Raw genomic sequence first — 23,811 nt, forward strand, 5'->3', positions numbered from 1 at the left:
CTGTTCAGTGATATTTATTTCTTGATTTGGGTTTTTATTGATTGTTTCCTATATATAAAAGTGCATCTTTCTAAATAGCCTGTCACTTTGTTACACTTATTAAATGAGTGCTACCAGGGTGCTGCGACCACTTGTGGGTTCTGCAACTTGAAAATGTGGAAAGGTTGAAGACGGTTCAGCAGAGACTCTGAAAAATAAAAGCACTAGAAAAATAAAGCCTGAGAGGCCAAGATTAAAGGGATTTATTTTTGCTGAGTTTTAAAAAAGCTTAAGGGTGACTGATGCTGTGATTAGTGATCACATAGAAGACTTTTTTATGCAGAATGTACCGAACAATTATTTTCTCTTTCTGTTCAGAATGAGAATATGAAGAGCAGAATCGAGAACTTTGATTTCCAATTTGTGGACTTCAGAAAGAACTGGTGGGAAAGAGGGAGGGGGAGGTTACTACTGAATTATTTTTAAAGACTCTCAAATTTATTTTATTTTATTAAATACTAAGTATAAAAATGTGATTTTTTTTTTTTATGGTGGGAAATGTTTGCCATTGAGAGGTGGCCTTTGTCTTTGAAAGGATTGAGAACCACTGATTTTGAATATAGCACTGGGATGTGAGTGTGGCACAAAATGAACTTCTTAGCAATAAGAATCATTAACTGACAAGCATTGTAACAATTTGCTGCTGCTGTTTGCCGTTTAACCTCTGAGTCATGTCTGATCCTTTGAAATCCCATGGACTGTAGGCTGCCAGACTCCTCTGTCCATGGGATTCTCCAGGCAAGAACACTGGAGTGGGTTGCCATGCCCTCCTCCAGGGGATCTTCCCAACCCAGGGATCAAACCCATATATCTTGCATCTCCTGCACTGGCAGGCAGATTCTTTATTACCGAGTTACTTTGCTAGACCAATTAAATAATTGAGAACATTATTGTTTCAAGGTGACGCAGGAACTTGTTCATTTATTTATTCCACTGTTATTCACTGGGCATCATCCATGGACCAATGCATCATACACTCTGCTAGACCTGGAGCTGCAGTAGGGCCAAGGCAGTTAGTGTCCCTGGAATCAGGTCACTCACAGTTTCTCAGTGGTTAGCAGTACAATATATTAATTAATGCCCCACAAGCGGGATCACTGCCATTTCTGTAATTCTATTACCTTCTATTGAACAGCAAGAATAACAGATTTTGAAAAATAAAGATGAATATTTACTTGTGAGGCTTATTTCTGCACTCAAAATAAAATTATAACTAGTAATTTAAAAAAAAGAGTCTCCTTTCAAAATCCTAAATTTTATTCCCCAGCGTGGAACAGCTAAGAATATTCCCTTTTCCTGCACAAATGTCAGATGAATGTTTCCTGTAGTCAAAAGTTACCTCACACCCCTCCTTCTGTTTGTTTTTTCTCCGTAAGGGTAAAGAGAGCTGTATTCTTTTAGTTGTAAACTGGCCTCATTCCATAGATGATGATTTAATCTCCAATTACTCACTGAGCTTTCAATTCACTTAGAAGTCTTCATGAGGATAACTTTTCTTTAAAGAAAATCATAAATTTATCTTAGTGGACTTGCTACACGATGTCTATGATTACAATATAGATAAGAGATATTCATCTCTTCTACCTAAGAGCTGAACCACAGTAAAATAATTTTACCTGAAGCTCATCCTTTTTCCTTTCTTTTTGGTCCGTTTAGCATTGTCTTTAACAGCACAGACAGTACGAGAAAGAGATGAGAGCTGTCATCTTTTCTTCAGGAATTTTAGAAACAGTGCTCTTTTCATTAGCTCATTAATTGAAAAATCTTAAAACAGTTTCCCTTACACACTTAAATCTGCAAAAACATCTAGACTTTGTTCCAAATCTCTCCCTCCTATGGTGGATAATATTTACTGAGCACTTAAATATGAACCAGCCCTGTTCCAAATACTTTACATGTATTTGCCCATTTAATTATTGTAACTTCTCTATGAGACAGATACTATTTTTATCCTCATGATACAGGTGAGGATGCTGAGGCTCAGAGAGGTTACCAGTCCAAAGTCACTCTGGTACAACCTTGGAAGTGGCTCTTTACCACAAACCCTGTACTGTTTTTCAAGAAGGAAATGGTTGGGGGATTTGAAGCATTCTAACTTGAGCACAATAAAGAAGCATTAATAAAATAAAAAAATTTTTCAAATGTGACTTTATTTCCAAACTGCTTCTTGTGATATATATAATAATGAAGTGCAAAATGAATAGTAGTGAAAAATGAATGAACCGCAGTTAACTATAGTTGTCCCCTTTTCATCTGCCATTCTGCTTTCCTCAGTTCAAAAATAGTAAGTGGAAACTTCCAGGGGTAAACTAAAAATTCACAAGTTTTAAGTTGCACCCTGCTCTGAGTGGCAGTGAAATCTCCCAAGGTCCTGCCTTGGTGGAGAATCTTCCCGTCGGTCCCTCCTGTTCGTCACTTAGCAGCCATCTGTCTGGGCTCTGAGATCCAGATGACCACCAAGGCATTACAGTGCTTCTGTTCAAGTCACCTTTATTTTACCTTAACAATAATGGCCCCAAAGCACAAGAGTTGTGACGCAGGCAATTCTGAGAGCCAAAGAGACGTCATCAACTGAAAAGGTGAAAGTACTCCACTTAATAAGGAAAGAAAAACCATCGTACACAGAGGTTGCTGAGATCTATGGTGAGAACAAATCTTCCAGCCATGAAATTGTGAAGAAGGAAAAAGGAATTGCTAGTTTTGCTGTCTGCTGTCACACCTCAGACTGCAAAAGTTACAGCCACAGTGCATAATCAGGGCTTAGTTGACATGGAAAAGACATTAAACTTGTACAATAAGATATTCTGAGAGAGACCACATTCATATAACTCTTATGAAAATATATTGTTATAATTGTACTATTTTATTACCAGTTATTGTTACTCTCTTACTGTACCGAATTTTAGAAATTAAACTTTAGCACGAGTATGTATGTTAGGAAAAATATAGTAAATATCAGGTGGAGTCCTATCTGAGGTTTAAAGGCTTTCACTGAGAGCCTTGGAAGTATATCCTGTGGATAAGGGACATGACAGCGTATCAGCAGAGCCAAACATCACAACTTAACATACAGTTTTAAAAAGGACATAATGATTCAATTTATAAAAAGTTCAAAACCACACAAGCCAAAAAGGATAACATTTAGGAACATTCCTATATGCTGAGACTTGAGGGAACCCTATACACAAAATTCAGGAGAAAGAAAGGGGAATATAATTTGGGAAAGCTACATAGGATTTCAAAGTATTAATAGTGGGTGCAGGAGATGTTTTTATTATTATTTTAGCCATTCATTTATATTATATATTTTATATGTATTATGCTTTGTAATCACATATTTTAAGGAAATAATATTGTACAAATACAAGGAAGTATTATAATACAAAGCAGATTGCCCCAAGATTTCATCCAGTATCCTATAGCTAGGATAAATTTAGTGTGAATTTCTACATACTAAAATGACTTTTTGTCATTGCTAGGACTGAAAAATCTTTTGAATTGTAAAAGAATAAACCATGCCTATTATTATAATTGTACCCCCCGCCCCCCGCCCACCACCACCTACGGGCGTGGCTCAGCAGTGAAGAATCCACTTGCAATGCAGGAGTTTCAGGAGACTGAGGTTGGATCCCTGGGTCAGGAAGATTCCCCAGAGAAGGAAACGGCAACCCACTCCATGTGCTTGCCTGGAGAATCTCACTGACAGAGGAGCCTGGTGGGCTACAGTCCATGGGGTTGCAAAGAGCTGGATGTGGCTGAGGGACTGACACTTTCCCTTTCAATAAGAACAGAAGAACAGAAGAAATGTAATCCCGTACAAGCAGGACTGTGCTTTACGTAGGATATGGGCTTCCCAGGTGGAACTGGTGGTGGAACTTCCCAGGTGCCGGTGCAGTAGACACAAGACTGGTTCCATCCCTGGGTCTGCCTGGGGTGGGAAGACCCCCTGGAGGAACACATGGCAACCCACTCCAGTATTCCTGCCTGGAAAATTCCATGGATCAAGGGGAGTGGCGGGCTACTGGTCCATAGCGTCACGAAGAGTCAGACAGGACTGAAGTGACTTAGTGTGGCACAGACGTAAGATGTCCTGCCTCTTCAGTCTTCTAGACTCCTATTCAGTATCCAAGAAAAGAAGTTTTCAGATGCCAGCAATTCTTAACTGTTACTTTTCAAGCGTGAGTATCAATTCAATAGACATAGACTAACAACAGTGATCTAATCTTGCCAATGCCACACTAGTGTTCACATGTGATACCTGGTTCTCTACATGTGATCTGAATCTCAAGAGCAGTCAGTCAGTGGCAGGGGTTCCTAAAGCCCACTTCACTTGTCCCCATCTCTGACTTTTCAGCTGCTCCCACTCATTTTCCCCTGGCTACTTTTTATGCATGGAGACAAAAGACTTTGATGTGGAAAAGGTAAAGAAGATTTTTATTTTCTTCTCATCACTCTCCGAAGTCCAACCCTGAAATCAGCGATGTTGAAGGGCGCTGAGAAAAGGAATTAGCTTATTCAGTCATTCCATCTCAACCAGGGACTGTCTTTATTGAGTTATCTGCTGTTGAGGTTCTGTGTCCTGGTAGCCATGAATTGTTCTGGGTGCTGAGAGAAACACAAAAGCTAGGTTAAATGTGATTCCTGCCGAAAGACGTATCATTTAATTGGGGCAGAAATACTAAATAAATTCTGTAATTGAAAAACAATACAAACACAACATATATGTATGTATGCTTATGGAGTTGGGGTGAGGGGAGAAGAAGAAATTGTAAAAAAAATAAAGCAAACATTTTATAAATCTGGATAGGTTACAGAAATCCCTTGTACTGTTCTGCTTTCTATAAGTTTATAATTATATTAAAATAAAGAGTTACCCCCCCCAAAAAAAAGTTAAAAAAAATACATACACTGTACAATTACTTAAAGAGTGTACCACATACAATAAATGCTTCAGGAGTTCAACACTAGTTTTTACTTTAAACTAAATTTTTTTATTGAAAAATTCTACAGATCCTATAGATTCAGTTCTATTCAGTTCAGTTCAGGCGCTCAGTCATGTCCAACTCTTTGCGACCCCATGAATTGCAGCACGCCAGGCCTCCCTGTCCATCACCAACTCCCGGAGTTTACTCAAACTCATGCCCATCGAGTTGGTGATGCCATCCAGCCATCTCATCCTCTGTCGTCCCCTTCTCCTCCTGCCCTCAATCCCTCCCAGCATCAGGGTCTTTTCCAAGGAGTCAGTTCTTCCCATCAGGTGGCCTAAATATTGGAGTTTCAGCTTCAACATCAGTCCTTCCAATGAACACCCAGGACTGATCTCCTTTAGGATGGACTGTTTGGATCTCCTTGCAGTCCAAGGGACTCTCAAGAGTCTTCTCCAACACCACAGTTCAAAAGCATCAATTCTTTAGCACTCAGCTTTCCTCACAGTCCAACTCTCACATCCACACATGACCACTGGAAAAACCATAGCTTTGACTAGATGGACCTTTGTTGGCAAAGTAATGTCTCTGCTTTTTAATATGCTATCTAGGTTGGTCATAACTTTCCTTCCAAGGAGTAAGCATCTTTTAATTTCATGGCTGCAATCACCATCTGCAGTGATTTTGGAGCCCAAAAAAATAAAGTCAGCCACTGTTTCCACTGTTTCCCCATCTATTTGCCATGAAGAGATGGGACCAGATGCCATGATCTTAGTTTTCTGAATGTTGAGCTTTAAACCAAGTTTTTCACTCTCCTCTTTCACTTTCATCAAGAGGCTTTTTAGTTCCTCTTCACTTTCTTCAATAAGGGTGGTGTCATCTGCATATCTGAGGTTATTGATATTTCTCCTTATAGATTACTGCATTCTAAACCATTTGAGAGTTAACCAAGGCATAAATTTCAAGATAGTGCATTTTAACAAAATAACATCACATCATTTAAAGTAACAGCTTTATTTTTGGTAAGTAAAATGTTATATGTTTGCTTAATGCATTATGAGGATAATGAAAATGAATGAACTACACCTCCGTACATTGTATCACTGTGGATAAATCTAATAATCATAGCTTTGAGTAAGGAGTACTTCAAGAATACCAAATTTAAAGTTTAGAAACATACAATAATCAGTATATTATCTAAGGATATCAAGATTAAAAAGCATAAGAATGGTAAACACAAAATCAAAAGAGTGGTTATCCTTGGGAGGAAGATGGTATCATTCAGAGGGGAGCCCAAGACTTATGTATAAAGATTTCTTTCCTAATCTAGTGATGAGTATATGGGTATTGGTTTTTATTTCTACATAATATATGGTATATTCTTTTATATGCATAAAACACCTTATAATAATTTTTTTATTGTGGTAAACTATATGTAACATAAAATTTAGCATTTTAACCATTTTTAAGTACATTTGCAGTTAAGTGGTATGAAGTACATTCACACTGTTGCATAACTATCCACCTCTGGAACTGTTTTTAAAGAACAGAGTGTATATTTTAGAGCAGTTTTAGGTACACAGCAAAACTGAGTGGAAGATACAGAGAAAGCCCTAAACTCCCTACTCCCAAACATGCAAAGCTTGACCATTATCAACCTTCTCCACCAGAGAGGTGTATTTGTTATAACTGATGAATCTACATTCAGTTCAGTTCAGTTCAGTCGCTCTGCCAGTGTCCAGCTATTTGCAACACCATGGACTGAAGCACAGCAGGGCTCCCTGTCCATCACCAACTCTTGGAGCTTGCTCAAACTCACGTCCATCGAGTCCATGATGCCATCCAACCATCTCGTCATCTGTCATCCTGTTCTCCTGCCCTCAATCCTTTCCAGCATCAGGGTCTTTTCCAATGTGTCAGCTCTTCACATCAGGTGGCCAAAGTATTAGAGATTCTGCTTCAGCATCAGTTCTTCCAATGAATGTTCAAGACTGATTTCTTTTAGAATTGACTGGTTTGATCTCTTGATCTTGCAGTCCAAGAGACTCTCAAGAGTCTTCTCCAACACCACGGTTCAAAAGCAACAATTCTCTGGCTCTCAGCTTTCTTTATAGTTTAATTCTCACATCCATATATGACTACTGGAAAAACCACAGCTTTGACTAGATGGACCTTTGTTGGCAAAGCAATGTCTCTGCTTTTCAATATGCTGTCTAGGTTGGTCATAGCTTTTCTTCCAAGAAGCAAGCATCTTTTAATTTCATGGCGGCTGTCACCATCTGCAGTGATTTTTGGAGCCCAAGAAAATAAAGTCTCTCACTGTTCCATTGTTTCCCCATCTATTTGCCATGAAGTAATGGGACTCGATGCCGTGATCTTAGTTCTTTGAATGCTGAGCTTTAAGCCAACTTTTTCACTCTTCTGTTTCACTTTCATCAGGAGACTGTTTAGTTTCTCTTCCCTTTTTGCCACAGAGGTGGTGTCATCTGCGTATCTGAGGTTATTGACATTTCTTCGAGCAATCCTGATTCCAGCTTGTGCTTCATCCAGCCCGGCATTTCGTATGATGTACTCTGCATATAAGTTAAATAACCAAGGTGACAATATAGAGCCTTGACGTATTTCTTTCCCAATTTGGAATCAGTTCCATGTCTGATTCTAACTGTTGCTTCTTGACCTGCGTACAGTTTTCTCAGGAGGCAGGTAAGGTGGTATGGTATTCCCATCTCTTTAAGAATTTTCCACAGTTTGTTGTGATCCACACTGTCAAAAGCTTTAGCATAGTCAATGAAGCAGAAGTAGACTTTTTTTCTGGAATTCTCTTGCTTTTTTGATGATCCAACGGATGTTAGCAATTTGATCTCTGGTTCCTCTGCCTTTTCTAAATCCAGCTTGAACATTTGGAAGTGTATGGTTCCTGTGCTGTTGAAGCCTGGCTTGGAGGATTTTGAGCATTACTTTGCTAGCTTGTGAGATGAGTGCAATTGTGCAGTAGTTTGAACATTCTTTGGCATTGCCGTTCTTTGGGATTGGAATGAAAACTGACCTTTTTCAATCCTGTGGGCACTGCTGAGTTAGATAAGCAAATTCAGTAAGGTGGTTGGTTAAAATAAATTGCATTTCTATATATTAGCAACAACCAAACAGAACTTGAAACTAAATAGCAATACTACTTACAGTAATATCCAAAACATGAAATACTTAGAAAAAATTAATTTGACAACAGATTTGAAAGACCTGCAGAGTAAAACTGCACAGCATTGCTGAATGAAATTAAAGATGATCTACATAAATGAAGAGACAAACCATATTCATGGGGTCAAAGACTCAGTGTTGCTGTAAAGATAAACAGATGATTAGAACAGAAGGGCGAGCTCAGGAATAGGTGCACACATGCATGAGCAATTAATTTTTTTAAACCACAATGCAAATTAGAGCTACCAAGGGAGCATTTCATGCAAAGATGGGCTCAATAAAGGACAGAAATGGTATGGACTTGACAGAAGCAGACGATATTGAGAAGAGGTGGCAAGAATACACAGAAGAACTGTACAAAAAAGATCTTCACCACCCAGATAATCATGATGGTATGATCACTCACACTCACCTAGAGCCAGACATCCTGGAATGTGAAGTCAAGTGGACCTTAGGAAGCATCACTACAAACAAAGCTAGTGGAGATGATGGAATTCCAGTTGAGCTATTTCAAGTCCTGAAAGATGTTGCAGAGTACAACATGAGAAGCGCTGGGCTGGAGGAAACACAAGCTGGAATCAAGATTGCTAGGAGAAATATCAATAACCTCAGATGTGCAGATGACACCACCCTTATGGCAGAAAGTGAAGAAGAAGTAAAGAACCTCTTGATGAAAGTGAAAGAGGAGAGTGAAAAAGTTGGCTTAAAGCTCAACATTCAGAAAACTAAGATCATGGCATCCGGTCCCATCACTTCATGGCAAATAGATGGGGAAACAGTGGAAACAGTGGCTGACTTTATTTTGGGGCCTCCAAAATCACTACAGATCGTGACTGCAACCATAAAATTAAAAGATGCTTACTCCTTGGAAGGAAAGTTATGACCAACCTAGAGAGCATATTAAAAAGCAGAGACATTGCTTTGCCAACAAAGGTCGATCTAGTCAAAGCTATGGTTTTTCCAGTGGTCATGTGTGGATGTGAGAGTTGGACAGTGAAGAAAGCTGAGTGCTAAAGAATTGATGCTTTTGAACTGTGGTGTTGGAGAAGACTCTTGAGAGTCCCTTGGACTGCAAGGAGATCCAAACAGTCCATCCTAAAGGAGATCAGTCCTAGGTGTTCATTGGAAGGACTGATGTTGAAGCTGAAACTCCAATACTTTGGCCACCTGATGGGAAGAGCTGACTCATTGGAAAAGACCCTGATGCTGGGAGGGATTGGGGGCAGGAGGAGAAGGGGACGACAGAGGATGAGATGGTTGGATGGTATCACCGACTCAATGGACATGGGTTTGAGTAAACTCCAGGAGTTGGTGATGGACAGGGAGGCCTGGCGTGCTGCGATTCACGGGGTCACAAGGAGTCGGACATGACTGAGCGCCTGAACTGAACTGAACTGAATGCATTCATCAGGGAACATGGAGTTTTTTCAGCAATCAGGCTGAAACGATTGAAAATTTATATGCGAAATAATGAATTTCCATCCAAACTCATAATATATACAAAAATTAATTGAAGATGGACCTCAGACCACTAAATGTAAAACATAAAATTATAAAAAAAACTTCTAGAAAAGTATCATTAACACATTTTTTTGAATTTTTACCTTGAAAAGTTTTCACCTTTGTCCATGAATTAGTCAAAGATTTCTTAGGTATAACACCCAAAGTATGATCTACAGAAGAAATAAAAGACTTCATCAAAAAAAGATAAAAGTGCTTCATCAAAATCAAGACCTTCATCTTGTAATTTTATTTATTTGTTTATTTTTGGCTGTGCTGAGTATTTGTTGCTGGGTAGGCTTTTCTCTAGTTGCAATGAGCAGGATCTCTGCTCTAGTTGGGTTGCAAGGGCTCCTTATTTCAGTGGCTTCTCTTGTTGAAGAGCACAGGCTCTAAGGTTGCAGGCACAAGTAGTTGCGGCTCCCAGGACCTAGAACGCAGGCTCAATAGTGGGGCACGGGCTCAGTTGCTCCACAGCATGTGGGATCTTCCCGGACCAGGGATCGAACCCATGTCTCTTGCCTTGGCAGGCGGATTCTTTACCACTGAGCCACTGAGAAGCCAAAGAAGTTCTTTTTGAATGACACTATTAAAAGAACGAAAAAACAAACCTCGGAAAATATTTGTAAAGGATACATCTGACAAAGGACTTGTATCCAGATTATTTAATGAAAAACATTCTCAAAGCTTAATAGTAAGAGAACAAGCAACCTTATTTTTAAAAATGGACAAAAGTATCAATCAGCCAGTCATCAAAGAAAACATATGGATGGCAAATAATCATGTGAGAAGACACTCAACATCATTAGCCATTAAGGAAATGCAAATTAAAACCAGAGTGAGATATCACCATACACCAATATAATGTCTAAAATTTAGAAGACTAACCTTACCAAGTGTTGAGAATGAGGAACAACTTGAACTCTCATGGACCGTGGTAGCAACATAAGATAGTACAACTATTTGGAAAACGGCTGGCCGATTTCTTAAAATTTAAGCAGCCACATACCATATGAATCATCTATGACATTCCTAACTATTTACCCCAAAGAAAATAAAGCATATATCCATATAGTGATTTGTACATGGCTGTCTCAAGCAGCTTTATTTGTAATAACCCAAAATTGGAAATAATCCATATGTCCAGTAAGAGGTGAATAGACATACTTACTGTGATATACATACAATGGAACAACAATAAAAAGGGATGAGCTATTAATACATGAAACAACATGGATGTATCTCAGAATAACTATGCTGAATGTTTGAAGCCAGAAAAAGAGTACATAATGTGTGATTTGATTCCATCTAAATAAACTGTGGAAAAATGCAAACTAACCTATAGTGACAACTGATAAGTTGTTACCTCAGCAGAGTGTAGGGAGGGATGCAAAAGAGGGATTCCAAGAAAGGAGCAGAAGAAAAATTGGGGAGTTATAACTACATTTACTATTTTGATTGTGATTGTGGTGATGGTTTCACTATGATATATTTATGCATATATCATTTATTTATCAAATATATATACCCAAATTTATACACATGTGGAGTTTAAATAAATGCTGTTTATTGTGTCAGTTATACATCATGAAGTCACTAAAAAATTTTATATAGTTCCTATGACTTTGTGCCCTTAATCATTCAAGTTAACCAAAGTCTCCAATCATGTTTCAAATGCTCACATTTTCATCCCAATGACACTAACCATAAGTGGAAAACTGAAAATTCATTAACTGCACTGTGAATTATTTTTAAATATAGAGTGCAAATAAACAATTATTTATTTTAAAATGTCTTTTAAAAACAAATATAAAATAATATATAGCCATACTATAAAAATCTAATAGGACTAGCAGTATGTGGAATTCAACCTAGAATATAAAGTGAAAATTATGTACCTGTCCAAAAATAAAAGTACATTGGGGCTCTGTGTGAAATTCTGAAGGAGCTTTCTCTCTCAGTGTGGTTCTAACCCTGTGATGAAAAATATCTTTTTTTAAAGTGTATAATTACCCTCTGTCACTCTTAAATCTCCTCTGGTGTGTAAGCTCGCTTAATAATGGTGAACAGATGAGCAGAAATTAAAAATAAAGGACTTCGACCAATTTAGCACCCTGCACATAATGTACCTATAATGATAGTTTGATTGCCAGTGCCCATTGTTTTGTTTCTGTCTTTTTTTTCTATTACTGCACGAAAGCCCTGGGTTTCAAAAAGAATGCAGCCTTCTCTTCTATAAAATCAGAGCAATTTACATGAACATCAGCGTTAGCCTGTATTAGAAAGATGCATAGAATAAAACAGAAAACATAATGTAATGCCACGTGGACCATTGAATGTCACTGGCACTCTTCACTTAAATATTATATTACATTTTGGTTAATTTATTTTCCAAAAAGTAAAAAGCATGAATTTTTTTCCAGTGGAATAGGGAAGAAAATTGAAGTGTTTATGGATATTAAAATGAATAAGAAAAATATACTGAAACGAAGCTAGCAAGTCCCATATCATATTCCCCACAGTGTATATGGAGCAATGAAAATTAAAAAAATAAAAGACTTTAAAGGTAAAACCAAAGAAATACGATTCAACTCTGACACAAAGTTGAAGACTCTTGAAATACAATTAAATTTTAAATTATTTCTGGAATCTGAGAAACTGTTAAAACTTTTTACCTTTAATTACACATTATCCAATCACTTTTGGCATCTTATTCATATTTATGCTTTTCTCAGAATGTCTACATGATCATAATACCTATTAACAATCTTAACTAATTAGTGTAGTAAAAATAAGTTGCTTTTTTAATAGCAAAGAAGATCTCCCTCACTTTCTAAAAGTAAATCAATCAGTCTTTCTAGTAAAGGTAGACACAGCCTTCAACACCCCTGGCTCAGTTCTCTGGCCAGGAGAACGTCCTCTGAGGACAAAGGAGGACGTCCTCTGAGGACGCTGCATTCCAGGCTGAAGTGCGGACAGGACTCGAAGGCTTTTGGGTGAATTGTGTTTGGGCAGTCAATGTGGGACGCGTGAGTGAGGAGGCCAGTGACATGACTTGATTAAAATTCAGCATACTCCAAGTTCTGTGAGAAAATCTGTTCAGTAAAACCCTACTCACCACAAAACACAGCGTCTTAGTGCAGAGCTGAGGGCTCAATTATCACGGCTCCTGCCGGGCAGACGTGGAAGATGTAAACAGCTTGTGTTAATACTAGGGCCCTATCTGGTGCTAGGAAAAGATCTCCGTCTCCACAGACCTAGGGAATTGCCCAGGAGAACTGTGGATGGTTTTCAGTTACCTTAAAAACATCCCGTATAGGCCCTTCTTGTGCGTGGACAAGTAGACTGTATGGATCATTTGTCTTTCCGTGTGTGCTTACTCCCACCCACACCACCTGTACAAGCAACCCTGGCCCTCAGTGTGAATATCTTCAATCATTATAACCTTTTCCTCAGTCACTTTCTTGATTTTATAGCGAGCTTTGCTCCATTTTGGCCCTTAGATGTTCTGGGGCTTGAATAGGAAAGTGAATAGGAATTTGAATCAATTCTTTCGGGCTCTTTCCTGAGACCTGTTCTGTGTGGGGCCCTTGAGATGTTTGTTGGTGTGTGAGGAGATGGAAGCCCCCTTGGCCTTCACGCTACCTGGTCGCTTGGTGGTGGGGGGCCGGGGGTGTGGCAGAAAGTGCTATTCTACACATGTTAAGTGCCTCTGTGCACTGAGTCCTGTAGAGAACCAGCCCTTGACTTCCGCATGAAACAAGGGCGCATAGACTGCAGCTGGTGGGGGGTTGAGGAGGGCCGTTTATTTGGGGGGCCTAGCACCGGTGGTAGCCCTGTCTCTATGGCCCTGAGGAGACCACCTTTAGGCTGCTGAGCCCAGCCCTGGTCTCTTTAGGACAGGTTCCATGTCAGCAAGCTGGAAGTCATGCAGAAGAAAAACAGCAGAAAGGAAGAAGGCTCAGGGGGAGTGCCTTGACCAGGCCAGCTGAGAGGGGACCAGCCTCTCTTCCTTGGCTCAGAAACAGCCAGTGGGGCATGCAGGCCCCTTGCAAAGATCTGCTGAGCTTCAGCTCTGAGGAGCCAGGCCTTACCCGGGAGAAGCGTTGAGCATAGGATGAGACCCATGAGAAGAAAATGTCCCAACCTTCACAGTGGCCTGTGCATCTGCTGTGAACAAACAGCAATGGACTCTTCAAGGAGGAGTTGGATTTCAACCTTTTGAAGAAAAACTGACAACTCCCCGCGTTAATAGTTGGTCAGTGGCTTGGATAGGCCCTTCTGTTGCCGTAGAACATCTTGCTATCCTCTTTTTTCTCCTCCTTGGCATTCATAGACCCAGCAGAGATGAAGAAGGGACAGATAACCCGCTTTTCAGGTGCTGGGAGACAGGGACATGCCAGCTTGCTGTCATAGCTCTGTCTTCCAGGCCCAGCAGGGAGCCGGCCTACATAGTGGAAAGGATGGTCGAGCTGACCTAATAAATATTTTCCATCCCTAACCTCAGTAATTATTTTCATGTGTCACAGCTCAGCAAGGAATGATGAAAAATAAAGTTTCCCTGATTAGACGAGACCCGCAGATCACTGGGAGCAGAATCTGAAACTGTTCTCTGGGTTGCTCAAGAAGCAACTCTCCACACTCTTCAAGGCGCCGACATCTCCACCTCTGCCCAGTTACAGAAAGTAAGTGAATTTTTTCTTTTCTGATTACACTCCCGTCTTTTCTTTGTCATCTACTCCCACCCTACTCAAAAATCTTCAGTACTGAGATTTCTCTCTCCACGATGTGAAAATACACCTATTTCACTCTGAGGATCTTAGACAGAATTCCCCTTGCAACCACAGTGCTTCTCTGGTGGGGTGGGAAATGTGGTCAGAGGAGTGGTAGGAAAATGCCTTTTGGAAAATTGTTTGATTTGCTACAGTCTATTGAGTCCTAGTGGGAAGTCAGCATCCCTTTGCTATTTTGGAAAATTCTCGGAAATGATAGGCAAAAAAAAGAAAAAAAAATTCAGCTAAACATTTTCCATCTCAATAACTTTTCTAGATTGTCTCAAGGTAGGAGAAGAGGGCCCCCGGGGGGAAGGAATCAGATGAACTGGGCCTCTCCCCTCTCCCCTCACTGGTGCTGGGGAAATGCCATCACAAAGCAAGGATCTCAGCTTAGGGGAGCTTTTGGCCCAGTGAAGGGTATGGTTAGCATAATAAAGGAAACCTCATTGAAACTATCTGCATTTAATTTAGGTTCAGACCTCCTCATTAGAATTTGGTTGGCAAGGGAAGGTTGATAACCCCGGTTTATTAGGAGGTCAGAGGCAGTAGGCAATCAAAACTCAAATGCTGTGTTTGGCAGCTTCAAGAACATAACCCGTCTCAGAACAGCCTACTAAGGTCTTTAAGGTTGATTGCTCACTTGCTCAGTTGTGACTCTTTGTGACCCCATGAACTGGAGCCTGCCAGGCTCCTCTGTCATGGAATTTTCCAGCCAAGAATACTGGAGTGGGCTGCCATTGCCTTCTCCAGAGGATCTTCTTGACCCAGGAGTTGAACCCGCATCCCTTGTGTCTCCTGCATTGGCAGGCAAATACTTTACCATGATAGCCACCCAACTCTAATTCTTGCTTTAACCCTTCTCACTTCTATTAGGGCTTCCCTGGTGGCTCAGACTATAAAGAATCTGCCTGCAATGCAAGAGACCCGGGTTCGATCCCTGGGTCAGGAAGATGCCCTGGTGAAGGGAATGGCAACCCACTCCAGTATTCTTGTTTGGAGAATCCCCACAGACAGAGGACCATGGCAGGCTACAGTCCATGGAGTTGCAAAGAGGCAAACATAACTGAGCAACTAACACTTTCACTTCTATTAGGATTAAGTATAAACTCTTTTTAGAGTATTATTTCTTAATGAAACCCAATACTGACAGAATACAAGCTACCCGGGTGGGGGCAATAAAACATCTTTTTCTACAGATTTGTTCTAGTGTAATTTTCCATCAAACTGCCTAAGAATCTATTTGAGGAAGAGGCAAACTTCACCTTTGGGAACACTTTAGAAACTGGGTTCTGCCTCTTATCCTGTCTAGACAGGCAATAGGTCTGGTGGGAAGTACACTGGCTCAAAGGTCACTGCTTTTGTTAGAGCCAAGAGAAATCTTAGGGACCTCTGGTGATATCCTCTCTCTTTCAGAAGAGGAAAGTGAGGTCAAGAGAGGAACGACAATTGATTCAAATCTTTTGATGGACTGTTGACCATACTTCTCATGTTCTTACTCAGAAAACCAGAAGAATTAGCAAAGCATCTCTCCAAACTGTATTCCACTTTTTTTGTACAAGAGACTGTTTTGTTTTGTTACATAAATTTTATTGAAATATAACATGTGTGTATGTGTGCTTAGCTGCTCAGTCGTATCTGACTTTGTGACCCCAAGGACTGTAGCCCAACAGGGTCCTCAGAACATGGGGATTCTTCAGAGGAAGAATACTGGAGTGAGTTGTCATGCCCTTCTCCAGGTGATCTTCCCAACCCAGGGATCGAACCCAGGTCTTCCGCATTGGAAGCAGATTCTTTACCATCTGAGCCACCAAGGAAGCCCCAAAAATAACATAAATGTACACAAAAATAAGTGTACACTTGATGCATTTTCACATAGGGTAACCCTGCATGACCTATGTGATCAAATACCCAGGTCAAGAAACAAAATATCACCCCCTCATCTGCCTTGTGTCCCTTTCTGGTCGTTATTATACTAAGAGGGGCCACCCTTCTGGTGTCTGGCTTCTGGCACCATAAATTAGCCTTGCCTGGTTTTGAACTTCAGGGAAGATGAGTCAGATGATGTGTGTGCCGTCTGGTTTCTGACTTCTTCCCCTCAGTTATGTTCATGAAATTCATCTGTCGTGTTGTGTATAGCAATACTTTTGGGGGCATGCAGTATTTCATTTTACGAATACCACAATTTATTCATTCTACTGTTGATGGACATCTAAGTTACTTTCCTTTTTTATCTGTTATGCATGAAGGAAACTTTCCTTTATGTGTTTCTGGTGGGCAGATGTGTACCTTAGGGCTTCCCAGGTGGCTCAGTGGTAAAGAATCCACCCACCAAGGCAGGATTTGTGGTTTCAGTCCCTGGGTGGGGAAGATCCCCTGGAGAAGGAAATAGCAATCCACTCCAGTATTCTTTCCTGAAAAATCCCATGGACAGAGGAGCCTGGCAGGGCTACAGTCCATGGGGTTGCAAAGAGCTGGACATGAGTTAGCAACTAAACAGCAAGAGCAGCATGTCTGCCTTACTGTTGGAGCAGAATTGTTGGGTCATAAGGTATGTGTAGTCTAGTTTTAGCAGAAAATGCCCAACAATCTTCCAAGTGACTGTGACAATTTATGTCTCTACTACCTCTATATGAGAGTTCCTATAGCTCTGTATCCTTGTCAACACTTGCTGCTAATAATGCCTTTCTTAAGAAATGAGTTTAGTTACTTTTCTTCTATGTGTATAAGAGCTAGAAGGTCAGGCAAGAAGAGGGATTTGGTCCCCTATTTCTTTTATATCTTTCAGTGCCCCTGAGACCTCCCAGGCTTTCCATTTGCACCAGTATTGCCATCCTTAGGTGCATTACCATTAGTTACTTTCCTTCTATGTGTATAAGATCTAGAAGGTCAGGCAAGAAGAGGGATTTGGTCCCCTATTTCTTTTATATCTTTCAGTGCCCCTGAGACCTCTCAGGCTTTCCATTTGCACCAGTATTGCCATCCTTAGGTGCATCACCATTAGTTACTTTTCTTCTATGTGTATAAGAGCTAGAAGGTCAGGCAAGAAGAGGGATTTGGTCCCCTATTTCTTTTATATCTTTCAGTGCCCCTGAGACTTCTCGGGCTTTCCATTTGCACCAGTATTGCCATCCTTAGGTGGATTACCATAGTAGTAACAGTCACATACCTTGAGGAACTGCCTTTTTAGGACCCTCAATTCTACCATAGTCTACTATTCTACTATAGTCGTCTAATCTAGGTTTGCTGCCAATGAAGATGACCTCCGTTGCCTCCTGAAGTCTTTGGCTCTTCAAAACGATACTATTGAAAAACAAAGACCTAGTTTTTCAGTTCCACCATAGCTGACAGTTTGGGAATGACGTGATGGTTGAGAACTTGATTTTAATTCCAAAGAGAGGCACAGAAAAGATGTCAGGAGTGGGGCTGAAGAAGAACACCATCATCTCACCCTTGGGCTAACTGCCAGTCTGTGGCCTCAACATTTTATAGCTTCTTTTTTCCTAGAATGTTTCCTTGGTCTATCAAGGTGCACTAAAGCCAGAAAGAAGATAGACTGCTAGAGAACTTAGACTTGAAACCGATCTTTTAAGAACAGAGTGAATTTTCTTGAAAACAGAACATCTGGCTGCTAGGTCCAAAAGTAAGTTTATACGGAAGAAGACAGAATCAGGTGGTTGCCAGAGAGGAGGGAGGTGGGAGGAGGAAAGAAATAATGTGAGGGAAATTAAGAGGTACAGATTTCCAGTTGCAAAAGAAATGAGTCATGGGTATGAAACATAGAGCATGGGGGATACAGTCAATAACTCTGCAAAATCTTTTTATGGTGACGCTGTAGCTAGACTTACTGTGGTGATTGATTTGAAGTATATAGAAATATCAAATCACTATGTTGCTTATCAGGCATGAACAATGGTGGTGTAGGTTAATCATACTTCAAACCAAAGACTTGTAGAAAAAGAGATCCGATTTTTGGTTACCAAAGGAGGAAGGTGGAGGGGGTCAAAAGGCATAAACTTTCAGTTATAAGATAAATGAGTACTAGGAATGTAATGTACAACATGATAAATATAATTAACACTGCAGGATGTTATATGTGAAAGTTGTTACGAGAAAATTCTAAGAGTTCTCATCACAAGAAAAAGTTTTCCTATTTAATTTTATATTTCTGTGAGATGATAAATGTTCACTAAACTTGTGGTAATCACATCTCATGTAGGTAAATCAAATCATTATTCTGTATACTATAACCTTATATAATACTGTAGTCAATTTTATTTCAATAAAACTGCAAGGGAAAAAATTAAGGCTATACCCCAGATAGAAACCAATCAATCCAGTATTTTTATGCTGTGTTAACAGCACATTCTGGTAAGCTACATCTCTGTTTCTAGCAAAATCAATACTTGGGCCAACACTCTATAAAAATGAGTTAATTTACATCCCCAATATCTGAGATAGAGGTAAACTCAATTCACTTACATTTAACAGTATAAAATTTTTCATAGTGTCAACATTAGTTGTAAAATAACCTGCTCACATACAATACCTCGGGTGGTCCTGACCACATCCCTCTGGGGGAGTTGGGCTGTCCCCATTGTATGCATCAGAAAACGGACATGTGGGGAAGTTAAAGACCTTGCCCTTCTGTAAGTGGCTGACCAAGGATTCAAGGTAAAGTCTGTTGGACTTCAGGTCTCTGATATTAGCTCCTACCTTCAACTGGCTCCTGCAGGGAACTGTAAGAGGGCCTCAAGCTGGAAAGACCTTGAAGTTGTCATATCAGTCCTGTGTTTATCCCCGCCTCCCTCTCTGTCTGCACCTTGTTCCGCTCCCTTTCTCTCTCTCTTTCCCTCTCTCCCTCTTTCAGGATCCGTCTACTCACCCAGTTACTCACAGGCAAGGTACGCCTGCTACATTTACTTCTGATGAAACTCGACAGAGAAGGCCTCACAAACACGTTTCTGTTTTAGCAGACTGCCGAACACCATCTGCCAGCCCGATAAAGACAATCCTCCTTTAATTAGGAATGCTGAAATGTTGGAAATCCTGGCCAGCTTCTAGCATTGCAGAGAAAACTTAGGGCATGGGATCCTCAGAGGAGCCAGCTGAGAGTTGGGCCCCGGTTTCCAGGGAAAACACGACCTGCCGAAGTTCGGGAGAAACGGGGCCCCACGCGCTGTCCTTGGGAGGCTTCTCTGCATCCTCTCGAGCGGCCTCGGGGGTTGCAGGGCCAGGGGACAGACACACAGGGAAAGCTTTTCAGTTATATTCACATGTTTCTAGCTTGTTTCTCTCCTTACATATGTCTGGGGTTTTTGGTTTTTCTTTTTTTCATAATAAGGGCTTAGTCAAAACTAAGATTCCTCTTTTTGGGTGTGCCACTATTGAGCAGATTCTAGACATTTCTCCAGCTCTCCTACCAAACTTAAATGCTCCAAAAACACATTCTTTTTCCCCCTGGAGATGGTTTTATTCAATATTTCAGACATGAGACATATTCTTTCTAAAAAGTAAAAATAAAAATTGGTTGTACCTGAGAATAATTGCGTATAGAGTATATACAATATTTTAATTTGGCATCCATTATGGAGTTAAGACAATGTCATTTTCTATCATAGAAAGAGAATGTTTATTTGAATGTAGTGTGGTTTTTTTGTCAGCCGTGCTCTCATTTACATGTTGTTCACAACTAGGTTTCATTGTGTGTTGGTTTTTATTTGAACAATAGTTGATGTACAATGCTGTATTAGTTTAAGGTATATAGCAAGTGATTCAGTTATATATATATACATATATATACACACACATATATATACATACCCTTTTTTAAAAAATTCGTTTCCACTATGGCTTATTACAGGATATTGAATATAGTTCCTTTGTGTTATACAATAAGACCTCGTTGTTTATTTCATATATAGTAGTTTGTATCTGCTAATCCCAAACTCCTAATTTATCCCTCCCCCCACCCCTTCCCTCTTTGGTAACCCTACATTTGTTTTCTGTGTCTGTGAGTCTATTTCTGCTCGGTAAATAAGTTGATTTGTGTCGTATTTTCTATTCCACATATAAGTGATATCATATGATATTTATCTTTCTCTGATTTACTTCACCTAGTTTGCTAATCTCTAGGTCCATCTCTGTTCCTACAAATAACATTATTTCATTCTTTTTATCCCTGAGCAGTGTTCCATTGTATATATTTATATCCTTTCATCTGTTGATGGACATTTAGTTTCCTTCAGTGTCTTGGCTATTGCAAACAGTGTTGCTATGAATATTGGGGTGCATGTATCTTTTTTAATTATAGTTTTTTCTCTGGGTATATGCCCAGGACTGGGATTGCTGAATCACATGGCAAGTCTATTTTTAGTTTTATAAGAAATCTTCATGCTGTTTTCCACAGAGGCTGAACCAATTTACATTCCCACCAACAGTGTGGGAGGTTTCCCTTTCCTCCACACCCTCTCCAGTATTTGTTATTTGAGACTTTTTAATGATGGCCATCCAGCCCTGTGTGAGGTGGTACTTCTTTTCTTTTTTTTTTTTTTTTTTGTGAGGTGGTACTTTATCGTAGTTTTGACTTCCTTTTCCCTACTAACTAGTAATGTTGATTATCTTTTCATGTGCCTATTAGCCATCTGTATGTCTTCTTTGGGGAAATGTCTATTTAGGTCTTCTTTGATTGGGTTGTGAATATAGTGTATTTACTAAAGCCAAACAGATTTTTTTTTCCATTGTGTTAAATAAATTTCAATATATTCATGCCTTCATGAAGAGAAAACAGTTTGATACATCAAAATAGCAGATGCAGTTATTTCAGGTCTTAATATTCCTCACTGGTTAAGGTTTTCTGTTGTTGCTGTTGCTTTTGTTCCTAAATTTTAGCCTTTTTTGATTAATTTAGGGAATAATGTTACCTATTATTATAATCACCATTAGATGAAGTATTTTTTTAAAAGAGTTTTTGTAGCAAGATTTGATAGTAAGTGTCACTCAATTCTAAAAAGATCTGAGCCTTGGAATTTAAAATATGAGGCCATATGAAGTATTATAATAATCAGAAGGGTAAATACATGGCAAGTTTTACCTTAGGGAAATTATGGAATACCTCAGACAAAATTCTGTGAAAGGAAATCTGACAAGAACCTGAATATTTCAGCAATGCCATGCACCATTATTGCTTAATGTAAGATGTAGTCATTCATGTCTCTTTAGCTAAAATCACCAAAGACCTAGAAATAAATTGAACAAACAAAATTAATTTTACTTTGACTGTAATGGACAATGTCACAAACACTCACACATGCTCTCTCCTAAATGGGCTCATATACAGGAAGAATGAGGAGATAGTTCCCATCAATATGATATAATATATTAATATGGGTAATATATTAAGTTTAACTGGTCAGAACGTTGAGATAGAATTTTATTGATTTTTTTAAATTCTCTGCATGTTGTAGTCACAAGTACAAATATCAGATCCTAATCCAAAAGGATTCAGTATCATGCTAGAAATAAACCACAGTAAAAGAAAACGTCTGTAATGGCATGTCTCCTTAAATTAGATTCATGGTTGACAATTTTGCTTTTATGAAAAGTGCTGTATTAAATGACCATCTAAGATCTTTGACCCTAATTACTTCTTGCTAATAACAGTATTCTGTTATCCCTGGTGGAATCCATACTTCCCTGATTTGTCAATGACAGGCTTTCACGGGAAACATGTTTAATCACCAGCACTGTACCTCCATGAAACAGCTTGATATTTTGTTATCAATATTAATCTGTCTCTTTTAAAAAAAAATTATTTCATAGCTTTAGGTAATAGCAACATAAAAAATTTGGGATACAAATCAGGAAATCCTCATTTATATGAACATCACAGAAGAGATATAGGGAAAACCTTGCCAAGTCCACACCATAGATCTTAAGTTTTTATGTGTACCTCTGGCGGGTTATAGTCCATGGGGTTGCAAAGAATCAGACCCAACTGAATGACTGATTACACATGCATATTGGGTTATTAGCCCATGTTATAAATTGCTTATAGAAATGACATCGGATATTTGGGCTAAGTTGTTTCAGTCATGTCCAACTCTTTGTGACCCTATGGACTGTAGCTCGCCAGGCTCCTCTGTCCATGGGATTTTCCCAGGCAAGAATATGGGAGTGGATTGCTATTTCATCCTCCAGGGGATCGTCCCAACCCAGGGATCAAACCTGAGCCTGTTAAGTCTCCTGCATTGGCAGGCAGGTTCTTTACCACTAGCACCATCTGGGAAACCCTCAGATTTTTATTGTGTACTCTGTCAAAATTCAATCTTATTATAACTCCTACTTTTTATCCTTTTTATCTTAGTAATCACCAGCCCCTGTCAATTCTACCATCCACATCTTCTCTCTGAAATCTCTTCTTTTCATCTCCATTACCTCTGCCTTTTTCATGTTGCCTTTGCAACAGTATCCATGCATATCTTCTATACCTTTTCCTCAGATACCTCTTCTAAGCCACTATCCACCACAGTAAACCACATTAATCTGGTCATGCTAAACACCTTTAATGACTCTTAGCCAAGTAATAATGGTCACACACGCACCTTTAATTTTCTAGACATCAACCGTTAGTACCTGAGAGAAAAGTTGAGGATGATAGAAATTACAATTTAAATACTGAAATGCTGCAGACAGAACGTAGGTTCTATTTCACCAAATGATACCAGGTTCCAGAGTGAATGACAGAGGAGGTATGACTCTTCTCTTCCTTCACTTGAGGGTTTCCTCCTGCTTTCATGGGATGGCCATCTCACCACACTAAATGGAATGATAGTGTTTAAATATATGTATTTCTTGTGCAATGTGAGTTCAAAATGTAAGCTACTTTTTTCACTTGGTGCTCAATGGGGAAAACAGCCACCTCTACGAATTTATGGATTTTATGTCTAGAATGATTTATTGAGAGACGGCACATGGGCACCAGCATGGCACTTTATAAAAGACCTCAAAGATGATGAAATCTACTGAGATTTTTGCCTTGCTTTCTGGCTCTCAGACTGAAACACTTGCCTTTGGGCTAGATTGAGATTCTCTCGCGGTTCTTCTGAGTTGCCTCCTGTGGTTTGCATTCCCTTCCAACACTCACTGTCTAGAGCTTTGCGAACTATTCAATGCCCTGCGTGCAGGCTCTTTTCAGGTTTCTGTTTGAGTCGATACAAGGCCTGGGCTTCCTAGGTGGCTCAGAGGTAAAGGATCTGCCTGCCAAAGCAGGAGACACAGGAGATGCGGGGTCAATCCCTAGGTCGGGAAGATCCCCTAGAGGAGGAAATGGCAACCCACTCCAGTATTCTTGCCTGGAAAATTTCATGAACAGAGGAGCC

The 23,811-nt window shown here is 39.7% G+C and overlaps 1 long non-coding RNA gene across 1 annotated transcript; it reads right to left on the minus strand.

The window, feature by feature from the left end:
• Positions 1-2,200: 2,200 nt before the first annotated feature.
• LOC122698830 lies at positions 2,201-19,704 on the minus strand. The gene is made up of 3 exons (XR_006342434.1): positions 19,317-19,704; positions 9,764-9,832; positions 2,201-4,644 (listed from the first exon to the last, which is right to left on the minus strand). It is a non-coding gene; the product is annotated as an uncharacterized LOC122698830 (long non-coding RNA).
• Positions 19,705-23,811: the final 4,107 nt, after the last annotated feature.

The sequence above is a fragment of the Cervus elaphus genome, chromosome 8, assembly GCF_910594005.1.
Source record: "Cervus elaphus chromosome 8, mCerEla1.1, whole genome shotgun sequence".
Classification (NCBI taxonomy): domain Eukaryota; kingdom Metazoa; phylum Chordata; class Mammalia; order Artiodactyla; family Cervidae; genus Cervus; species Cervus elaphus.